Here is a 12440-nt window from a genome sequence, read left to right on the forward strand (position 1 = left end):
CGCTGCTCCCTGCGATAGGTCCAGACCTCCCAGAGCAGACAGTGCCCTGTCAGATGCAGAGCGAGGGAAAGGAGCCGTCAGCTTAGCAGCAGGCCGCTGCGTTCGGTTTCCACGACTTGTGACATGGGACCAACGTTGATTGGAAGAATCTTCTTGCTGTTCTCCATCTACTTCACTACAAGATGGAGGAGACGGAGACGACTTCTTTGGCAGGCAAGTTCGAGGTAGCACAGGCCATTCTGATAGGGACAGATGACAAGGCGAGGAAACATCCATAAGGCCCGAGCGGCATCCATTAACAGGAGTTGAGAACGAGTAAGTTCCAGTTTGCGTTTTCCCCATAAGTTTGTGCAGAATTAAGGTTTGCTTGGTAAGCATAGCCACCTCATTCCTGTAATCCTCCACTAGCAAGCAATTTCCGCATTGAAATTCCGTATTGTCGATATTTTCCCAGACAAGAGCGTAAAAAACACAGCTTCTACAGCGCTAGAAACGTTTGTTAGCTATTCCAGGCAAAGTGGGCTCCATTGTAACCTAGCTAACCGGCTAGTTGGTAGCAAGTGTTGACACAAAAACGTATGAACAAAATAAAAAGGAGGTATCCGAGTTTGAGACTTATGCCATGTTCATATATCTGAGTGAGTAGATAAGTGCGGCACCAAGACTCTGTTGGAGAAAGTTGTGTCTCTGCTCAGAGTGTGATGAAGTGTGTTGATGGGTTATGAAGTGTTATGACAAGTTATGTCAGCTGTTATGACATGGTTACCAAATTAACAAAATCAGAAAGGGTAGTTTTGAGAATATTTTTTATGTTGAGTAAATTAATGTGCATTTGTTTTATTTCACAATCAAGACATACTCCATATTTTAGAGCACACTGTAAGGAGTATAATGACACCAAGATGTTGTCTGTATCATGTACGTTTCACAGATCATAGGGTCAGCAGGCATGTATGTGAGAATTGCCAGAACAATCAGAGATACCAAAAATATTTTCCCCTCCCGCTGGCATGGAATCGCCCAATAGGCTGTGTCTTGTCTTTACTATCATTAAATTGAAGACTTATAGTTTTTATCAAAGATTCTCTGTAATTAGTTATTACGCGATCAACTAAATAATAACGTAACTAATTAACTAGGAAGTTGGGGCACCAGGGAAAGTATTCAGATTACAAAGTTATAATTTCCCAATATAACCTTTCAGATATTTTCATATCTGATCAATAGTCTTCTGATTAATGATTAATTTATTTTACATCACGTTAGTCTCATTCCAAACGTCGTAAATTGTTGGTTATTTGCACGAACCCAGTCTTCACTATGAGTCATCCATACATCAATTGTCTTAAACATGTATTTATTACTAACGAAGTAATTCACAGAAATGCATAAACAAACAAACAAACTTGATAAATGTGGTTACATGAAATGATAGGAGAATATGCCCTAGTGGGCTGAACCGGCATGACGGCTTGTTAGACAAAGGGGAAATGGGGGGGGGGGGGGGTCGACCAAGATGTCACTACAGAGTTCATAATTATAACAATTGACATGCTAATCCTTTACACATGAACGCTCACTCATTCGGGAACAATTGCAATCAATATGTAATCAGTGTAATCAGCTCAGTGTGTCGTCTTGATCGCTGGTGAAAAGTTAGTTTCTGTTGGAGAGTTTCGTCCTCTCTCTCTCTCGCTGTCGTGATTATAGTGGATAGTTCAGAGTGACATTCGTTATAGAATGGATGTTTCGGCGGTTGTCGTTCTTCGCGTTCAATGATACCGAATTCCTAGCTGCAGACTAGTAATCAATATCAAAGACTTGTTCTTATTCTGTCGGTGTCGATAGTCTAAGAGTTTAACCACATGGTATGGTTAAAAGATTCAGCAATGGTTCACAACCTTCGTCCCCTCCTAATGGAGAAAAACATGGTCTAGTGATAATTGGGGTTGGGTTTTTATTCGGAATTGCAGAAAGGGGCTGTCCCAGGATGTCTGACCCAACTGGGATCAGGGGCAGTCCTCTGATTTAGTTCAAATCAAAAGGGAATTGTATTTTTCTTCATTAAACAGTCCAAAATCATATTACACAATTATACAAAGAGTATCATACTCACTCATTCATCTTATACAACTCATACAACTCATAAAGCTCATATCTGAGGCTATTATATAAACAGCGGTATGGTAATGTAGCCACACAGTCTCCCATGAGTTTCCCAAGTTGTGACAAACGGACCAGTTAATAGCTGGAATCTTCACCAATCTTTTATACTTTTTCCGGAAAATAAAATGTGTTCGTACCTCCAGTTCTGTGAGGTGGAAGGATTTCCTTTGTCCTCTGTGAAAGTTTACCCTCTGCTATAATGTGTGTCCATGAGGAGATTCTCAGGAATTTACGACATCTCTCTGACCACAGCAACCTAGTTGAAGGAGGAAAGGGGGAGGCAGGGAGTGGCAGGGAGAGGGGGATGGGGCTTGCTGTACCCAAATAGACCAACGTCATGACAGCTGTCTTAGAAAAATGAGAACCATTGTCAAGGTGTTAGTCTTATCTTTGAAGAAAAACTGGATAGACAACATGAGAAATGTTCCACCGCTTTTCATGTCAACAACATACGCCTGACCGTTATGGGTATTTACAGTGGAGTGTGAAATTGAATTTGACAGGCACCCTCTGCAGTTCCATGGAACAAAAACACACGTTCCTAAATTGCATGTTCCATGCACACGCACAGAAAAGAGACTTACACCTCAACTCAGAACAGAAAGGAAAGGAGCACCCTCCTCGAAGCAAATATTAGCAGGTTTATTTCACGGAGCTAGAGGAGTGAATGTAATATTGTTATTGACACGGCAGACTTAGGGTTATAAGGATGTGGAATGTGTCACCATCAACTGTTGTTGATGGCATTCAGGTGAACAATTAAGAGGGAGGTCAAGTGGTCAACATCTGCAAGTAGCAACAAGCTTTCCAGGACAAGCTGTCCGCAACTTCTGCAAGTAGCAACAAGCTTTCCAGGACAAGCTGTCCGCAGCTTCTGCAAGTAGCAACAAGCTTTCCAGGACAAGCTGTCCGCAACTTCTGCAAGTAGCAACAAGCTTTCCAGGACAAGCACCCTTGAGGTGTTGGATCTTACACAACACTGCACTACCAGTCTTTATCAGTCACCACGGCGTCAGGCCCACCGTTAGCCAACACATTCCTCACTGGAGTATGTCATACTGACTGATTACTCTGTCAAACTTTTATCTCTCTAATCAATAAAGTCACAGTTTGGATTACAGTATATCTAACAAGAACTAGGGCATAACATTTACATTTGAGGCAATGGAGATTGAATAAGTGTTTTTTCTCTTCATATGTAGCAATAGCTGGTAACAGGAATAAAAGTTGATCAGAAGGCCTGTAGTTGCAGGCTTCAAAAGACGTGATGTGAGAGAATGGCAAGGAGGCAATGAGGAAATGATTGCCACCATATCATTTCTATCGTGACATTTGCAATCTCCGCTCTCCCACCAAAAAAGTAATTGCATGTCCCAGATCAACATTAACCAGAGGGAAAATATATGGAGCGTTGTATGATTCAGTGTATATTGTAATGTTTCCATAATATCAAGTTACATGGTGTACCATATAGTTATGCGTTTTATTTTTGGTATGGAGTATGTCAAGTATTTTACTCGATTAGAAACAAAAAATATGTTTCTTTGGTTACTTTAAAAACAGTCAGATAAGAAATAACATCACGCCACAGAAATTAGCCAGTTATTGATACAGTACAGGCCAGAGAACATTGGGCTTATCCTTATCTGTGTAGGACTAGTAACATAATCGGTGTTTCACTGTGTATTAATGTGAAACCAAAAGAAGTAAAACAATACAAACTGACGTCAGCATTCAACTATTTCAAGGAACTTGGGGTTTTTAGAGTTGTGTGGTCAGCTTTTCAGACCTCTCTTTCTAAAATTATCCGCCGCAATTGTTGCAACCCCTATTATTAGCCTGTTCAACCGCTCTTTCGTGTCGTCTGAGATCCCCAAAGATTGGAAAGCTGCCGCGGTCATCCCCCTCTTCAAAGGGGGAGACACTAGACCCAACCTGTTACTGACCTATATCTATCCTACCCTGCCTTTCTAAGGTCTTCAAAAGCCAAGTTAACAAACAGATCACTGACCATTTCGAATCCCACTGTACCTTCTCCACTATGCATTCTGGTTTCCGAGCTGGTCATGGGTGCACATCAGCCATGCTCAAGGTCCTAAACGATATCATAACCACCATCGATAAGTGACAATACTGTGCAGCCGTATTCATCGACCTGGCCAAGGCTTTCGACTCTGTCTCACCACATTCTTATCGGCAGACTCAACAGCCTTGGTTTTTCAAATGACTGCCTCGCCTGGTTCACCAACTACTTCTCAGACATTGTTCAGTGTGTCAAATCGGAGGGCCTGTTGTCCGGACCTGCCACAGGGTTCAATTCTCGGGCCGACTCTTTTCTCTGTCTACATCAATGATGTCGCTCTTGCTGCTGGTGATTCTCTGATCCACCTCTACGCAGACGACACCATTCTGTATACTTCTGGCCCTTCTTTGGACACTGTGTTAACTAACCTCCAGACGAGCTTCAATGCCATACAACTCTCCCTCCGTGGCCTCCAACTGCTCTTAAATGCAAGTAAAACTAAATCAAATCAAATGTATTTATAAAGCCCTTCTTACATCAGTTGATATCTCAAAATGCTGTACAGAAACCCAGCCTAAAACCCCAAACAGCAAGCAATGCAGGTGTAGAAGCACGGTGGCTAGGAAAAACTCCTTAGAAAGCCTAGAACCTAGGAAGAAACCTAGAGAGGAACCAGGCTATGAGTGGTGGCCAGTCCTCTTCTGGCTGTGCCGGGTGGAGATTATAACAGAACATGGCCAAGATGTTCAAATGTTCATAGATGACAAACAGGGTAAAATAATAATAATTACAGTGGTTGTCGAGGGTGCAACAGGTCAGCACATCAGGATTAAATGTCAGTTGGCTTTTCATAGCCGATCATTCAGAGTATCTCTTCCGCTACTGCTGTCTCTAGAGAGTTGAAAACAGCAGGTCTGGGACAGGTAGCACGTCCGGGGAACAGGTCAGGGTTCCAGAACAGTTGAAACTGGAGCAGCAGCACGGCCAGGTGGACAGCAAGGAGTCATCAGGCCAGGTAGTCCTGAGGCATGGGCTGAGAGAGAGAGAGAGAGAGAGAGACGGACGGACGGTTCTGACTTAGAATATGTGGACAATTACAAATTCCTATGTGTCTGGTTAGACTGTAAACTCAACTTCCAGACTCACATTAAGCATCTCCAATCCAAAATTAAATCTAGAATCGGCTTCCTATTTCGCAACAAAGCCTCCTTCACTCATGCTGCCAAACATACCCTTGTAAAACTGACTATCCTACCGATCCTTGACTTCGGCGAGGTCATTTACAAAATAGCCTCCAACACTCTACTCAGCAAATTGGATGCAGTCTATCACATTGCCATCCGTTTTGTCACCAAAGCCCCATATACTACCCACCACTGCGACCTGTATGCTCTCGTTGGCTGGCCCTCGCTACATATCTGTCACCAAACCCACTTGCTTCAGGTCATCTATAAGTCTTTGCTAGGTAAAGCCCTGCCTTATCTCAGCTCACTGGTCACCATAGTAGCACCCACCCGTAGCACGCGCTCCAGAAGGTATATTTCACTGGTCACCCCCAAAGCCCATTCCTCCTTTGGCCGCCTTTCCTTCCAGTTCTCTGCTGCCAATGATTGGAACGAATTGCAAAAATCACTGAAGCTGGAGACTCATATCTCCCTCACTAACTTTAAGCATCTGACCAGAGCAGCTCACAGATCATTGCACCTGTACATAGCCCATCTGTAAATAACACATCCAACTACTTCATTCCCATATTGTTATATATTTTTTTTTGCTCCTTTGCACCCCAGTATCTCTACTTGCACGTTCGTCTTCTGCACATCTATCACTCCAGTGTTTAATTACTAAATTGTAATTGCTTTGCCACTCTGGCCTATTTATTGCCTTACCTCCCTAATCTTAGCTCATTTGCACACACTGTATATAGATTTTTTCTATTGGGTTATTGACTGTATGTTTGTTAATTCCATGTGTAACTCTGTGTTGTTGTTTGTGTCGCACTGCTTTGCTTTATCTTGTTGTAAATGAGAACTTGTTCTCAACTGGCCTACCTGGTTAAATAAAGGTGAAATTTAAAATGTAAAAAAAAAATTACATTAAAAAAATGGATTGAGGGAAAGATAAACGGAGCAAAGTACTGAAAGATTCTTGATGAAAACCTGCTCCAGAGCACTTAGGACCTCAGACTGGGGCGAAGGTTCACCTTCCAACAGGATAACGACCCTAAGCACACAGCCAAGACAACGCAGGAGTGTCTTTGAGACAAGTCTCTGAATGTCATTGAGTGGCCCAGCTCGAGCCCGGACTTGAACCTGATTGAACATCTCTGGAGAGACCTGAAAATAGCTGTGCAGTGACACTCCCCATCCAACCTGACAGAGCTTGAGAGGATCTGCAGAGAACAATGGGAGCAACTCCCCAAATACAGGTGTGCCAAGCTTATTGCGTCATACTCAAGAAGAGTCGAGGCTGTAATCACTGCCAAAGGTGCATCAACAAAGGGTCTGAATACTTAAGTAAATGTAGTATTTCCTTTATAAAAATGTTATAAATGTGCAAAAACGTCGAACAAGCTGTTTTTGCTTTGTCATTTTGGGGTATTGTGTGTAGATTGATGAGGGAAAAAACAATTTAATCAATTTAAAAAATAAAAATAAGGAAATGTGAAAAAAATCAAGTGGTCTGAATACTTTCAGAATGCACTTTATGCAGTATGCCACTTAGATTAAACTTTATGCTTACAATGTTCTACTATGAATTCAATTGGCTGTTTTTCCTTTAGCAATGCACTTCTGAAGTCTGCTAATATTTGGTTTAGTGGCCTTCGTCCAACCCTATAAAATGCCTATTACTTCTGAACTATGTTACCTGAAAGCTTATCCATTGCTAATTCTGGCCCAGTAAAGGTAATGTTTTCCAGAGGAACCGCCATTATCCCCTTTCAATTTATTTGCAGGCTTTTGTCCTGTCCTTAACCCTCTGCAAAAACACCAGTCCCCCTCCCCTCCTCAGTGTCACAGGCCCTGGATGTGAAGTGACAGGTTATGGAGGTGGAACTAAAGCTAATCACCTCCTCAAGAACAGTTCAAAGCAAGAGGGACTGCATGGAGGAAAGGATTATAATTTTGGTCAGCCACTGAGAAGTACAGAAGCACAGGCTGAACTCCCTGTGGATACAGAGACATGCAAACAGAGCTTAAAAAAGTCTCATCGATTAAATTTGTCAGAACCTATTGTGGTGTCTCACCCTGATTGTTAACTGGAAAAGTCATGAAATAGGAAAGTTCAACTGAAACTTCTACAATACAGTATATCAGGGGTCTGCTCTGTGAGCTTCTTTCACTTTTCTAGCTTCAGGCTACTTTACCTTAACACTCCCTGTGATCCTCGTTCCCCTTTTTTCCCTTCCCACTGTCTGGTTGCTGAACCAGATAGGACCGAGCCAACAGGTGGCCTCTCCTAAATCCTTGTCCTGGAGAGTCGATAGGCTAGAGTCTACCCCTTCCTGCGTGACCATCCCACACATTGTCTGGAAGACATCAGCTTGACGTTGAAACGTCAGTCACCTATACTCATCCTGAACAATGGATTAAAGTGAGTTTAAATAAATTAATATCTGCCTTTTTTTGAGTGCTCCAACTCCTTCATACCTCAAATTACTAATTTTGGAAGTTTTTCTTGGTAAGCCCTTTTCAGTTGAGTCTTGGTTTTCCCATGGACATGCTGGCATGAAAGAATGACAGTCCTTACAAAAATGAATTTGTTGCTGCAAACTTCCAAGTTTGTGGCAAATTTGCTGCAATCTAAATAGTGTGCCACAGAATGTTGCCAGAAGATTGCAAATGTTTGCCACTAGTGGTAAAGCTGAAGCAAACCTTTGGCAACAATAGAGGGCTTGCAGTTGATGTACGATGCCTCCTGGTGGCCATGTTGGAAGATCACCTCATTATTTCTTCTGAAAAAACAGCCGAGTGGCTACCCCAAACTGCTTGACAAGAGTGCCTAAAACTAGTTGATTCATCCCCACAGAAAAATGACAGTGGGGATGAATCAACTAGTTTTAGGCACTCTAGTCATCATGCAGTTTGGGGTAGCCACTCGGCTGTTTTTGTCAGAAGAAATAATGAGGTGGTCTTCCAAGTATTTGGCTGCTCTAACAAGACAGTGAAGACAACAAAAAAACATATGTTTACAGATTCCCTGCAATCATGAAACACCATTGGTGATACCAATGAGGTGAGACTCAAGAACTATCAGAAAAGCGAAGAAACCTTTTTGCCAATCAGAACCTGAACCCAGATAGCTCTCAGTACAAGGTCTGCTACGATAATTTCATCACTGGTAAATCAAGTCTGATCGATTTTGAGTTTAGTTTAGCTGTTATGCTAACCAGGTGTTAACAACAACACTTCAGGAAGTTAGACAAAATGAGCTAGCTAAACTCAGCAAAAAAAGAAACGTCCTCTCACTGTCAACTGCATTTATTTTCAGCAAACTTGACATGTGTAAATATTTGTATGAACATAACAAGATTCAACAACTGAGACATCTACTGAACAAGTTCCACAGACATGTGACTAACATACATTTTATAATGTGTCCCTGAACAAAGGGGGGGGGGGGGTCAAAATCAAAAGTAACAGTCAGTATCTGGTATGGCCACCAGCTGCATTAAGTACTGCAGTGCATCTCCTCCTCATGGACTGCACCAGATCTACAGATCTGCACCAGACATCTACTGAACAAGTTCCACAGACATGTGACTAACATAAATTTTATAATGTGTCCCTGAACAAAGGGGGGGGGGGGGTCAAAATCAAAAGTAACAGTCAGTATCTGGTATGGCCACCAGCTGCATTAAGTACTGCAGTGCATCTCCTCCTCATGGACTGCACCAGATTTGATTGTTCTTGCTGTGAGATGTTACCCCACTCTTCCACCAAGGCACCTGCAAGTTCCCGGACATTTCTGGGGGGAATGTCCCTAGCCCTCACCCTCCGATCCAACAGGTCCCAGACGTGCTCAATGGGATTGAGATTCGGGCTCTTCGCTGGCCATGGCAAAACACTGACATTCCTGTCTTACAGCACATCACGCACAGAACGAGCAGTATGGCTAGTGGCATTGTCATGCTGGAGGGTCATGTCAGGATGAGCCTGCAAGAAGGGTACCACATGAGGGAGGAGGATGTCTTCCCTGTAACGCACACAGTTGATGCTGTGACACACTGCCCCAGACCATGACGGACCCTCCACCTCCAAATCGAAGCGTAGTGTTAGCAGAAGGTGCTAAGATGAATGGGCTGTAATGCTAGCTTTTGTCCATAGCGTAGTGTTAGCACAAGGTGCTAAGATGAATGGGCTGTAATGCTTGCCTGTGTTAGCACATGTCCCAGAAGCCTCTTATTCCTACCATATAAAGAGGCATGATTCCCAGAGCACAGCTTTGTGCACAACTCTCTGACAGACTAAACTGTACACTAGCAGAAAACTTAATTCACTCTCCTCACTGAAAACACTGCAGTGGGATCTCCAAGTAGAAGGAGAGTGAAAAACATGGATGTAGTCTTATATGAATGCACACATACGCACACAAACATGCCCATATAAAAAAAGTACTATATTATACATTGGTCTAAATACTGTAGTATTACTATATTTACATACTATAGCATTCACTGTAGTGGTTTTGCGGACATTACTGTAGTATTTGATGTTTTTGTTTTATTATTTTTGACACAGAAGTAGAGGCTTCTCCTTTAGGAAACCTACTGGAGAAATAACAAAGAGCACATTTTCCATAACCTGTATGTACAGTGCCTTCAGAAAGTATTCAGACCCCTTGACTTTTTCCACATTTCGTTATGTTACAGCCTTATTCTAAAATTGATTAAATTAAACAATTTCCTCAGCAATCTACACAAAATGCCCCATAATGACAAAGCAAAAACAGGTTTTTATAAATTTTTGCAAATCTATAAAGATAAATATAAACAGAAATATCTTACTTACATAAGTATTCAGACTCGAAATTGAACTCAGGTGCATCGTGTTTCCATTGATCATCCTTGAGATGTTTCTACAACTTGATTGGAGTCCACCTGTGGTAAATTCAATTGATTGGACATGATTTGGAAAGGCACACACCTGTCTATATAAGGTCCCACAGTTGTCAGTGCCTGTCAGAGAAAAAACCAAGCCATGAGGTTAAAGGAATTGTCCGTAGAGCTCAGAGACAGGATTGTGTCGAGGCACAGATCTGGGGAATGGTACCAAAAAATGTCTGCAGCATTGAAGGTCCCCAAGAACACAGTGGCCTCCATCATTCTTAAATGGAAGAAGTTTGGAACCAACGAGACTCTTCCTAGACCTGGCCGCCCAGCCAAACAATCGGGGGAGAAGGACCTTGGTCAGGGAGGTGACCAAGAACCCAATGTTCACTCTGACAGAGCTCTAGAGTTCCTCTATGGAGAGAGGAGAACCTTCTCGAAGGACAACGATCTCTGCAGCACTCCACCAATCAGGCCTTTATGGTAAAGTGGCCAGACGGAAGCCACTCCTCAGTAGAAGGCACATGACAGCCTGCTTGGAGTTTGCCAAAAGGCACCTAAAGACTCTCAGGCCATGAGAAACAAGATTCTCTGGTCTGATGAAACAAGATTGAACTCGTTGGCCTGAATGCCAAGCGTCACGGCTGGAGGAAACCTTGCACCATCCCTACGGTGAAGCATGGTGGTGGCAGCATCATGCTGTTGAGATGTTTTTCAGCGGCAAGGACTGGGAGACTAGTCAGGAGTGAGGCAAAGATGAACGGAGCAAAGTACAGAGAGATCCTTCATGAAAAGCGCTCTGGAGCAGGTTAGGACCTCAGACTGGGGTGAAGATTCACCTTCCAACAGGAGTTGCTTCAGGACAAGTCTCTGAATGTCCTTGGGTGGCCCAGCTAGAGCCCGGACTTGAAACCAATCTAACGTCTCTGGAGAGACCTGAAAATAGGTGTGCAGCAATGCTCCCCATCCATCTTGACAGAGCTTGAGAGGATCTGCAGAGATGAATGGGAGAAACTCTCCAAATACAGGTGTGCCAAGCTTGTAGCATCATACCCAAGAAGACTAGATGCTGTAATCACTGCCAAAAGTGCTTCAACAAAGTACTGTGTATACTGTGTAGATTGATGAGTGCAAAAAACAAGTGAATCCATTTTAAAATAAGGCTGTAACCTTACAAAATGTGGAAAAGGGATCAAAGGGTCTGAATATTTTCCAAGGCACTGTAGGTAGGTAGGTAGGTAGGACTGGGGTCTGAACATGTAATTCAGTGCTTCTGCTATTTTCTATAATCTGTAAGAACACAATATGGTCTATATTTGGCATGTATGTTTCTCCCCCCCACACACACACACGTACACCACACACACAGCATTTCCCACTAATCCTGATGCCAATCGAGAGGATTAAACAGTAGAGTGGGGGTGCCGTAGAGTTTACCCAAGACTTGCAGTCAGGGCTCTGTAAACACTTCATCCTCCCCCTGTGGCTCGGCGTGACTTGTACCTCCAGCCTTGACAGACTAGATTAGATGCCCTTGGCCATGTCTGGGAGTGTGCAGGCTGTAAGCCAGTGGAGGCTGCTGGTTTGATACCATTCAATTCACTCCATTCCAGCCATTATACTCCGTTCCAGACATTATTATGAGTCGTCCTCCCCTCAGCAGCCTTCACTGCAGTCAGCCATGTTGTGAGGAGAGCGAGAGCGAGAGAGAGAGAGATGATGATGATCTGGTGCTTCTGTCCCCAACCAAGGAGTGCCTACAGCAGCACCTAGATCTTCTGCACAGATTCCATCTAGACACCGTTGCCCTAGAGCACACAAAAAACTATACATACCTCAGCCTAAATGTCAGCGCCACAGGTAACTTCCATAAAGCTGTGAACGATCTGAGAGACAAGGCAAGAAGGGCCTTCTATGCCATCAAAAGGAACATCAAATTCAACATAACAATTAGGAACTGGCTAAAATACTTGAATCAGTCATTGAACCCATTGCCCTTTATGGTTGTGAGGTCTGGGGTCTGCTCAACAACCAAGAATTCATAAAATGGGACAAATACCAAATTGAGACTCCGCATGCAGAATTCTACAAAAATATCCCCCAGTGTACAATATAAAACACCAAATAATGCATGCAAAGCAGAATTAGGTCAATACCCGCTAATTATCAAAATCCAAAAAAGAGACGTTAAATTCTACAACC

The sequence above is a fragment of the Salvelinus alpinus genome, chromosome 20 (assembly GCF_045679555.1).
Source record: "Salvelinus alpinus chromosome 20, SLU_Salpinus.1, whole genome shotgun sequence".
Taxonomy (NCBI): Eukaryota; Metazoa; Chordata; class Actinopteri; order Salmoniformes; family Salmonidae; genus Salvelinus; species Salvelinus alpinus.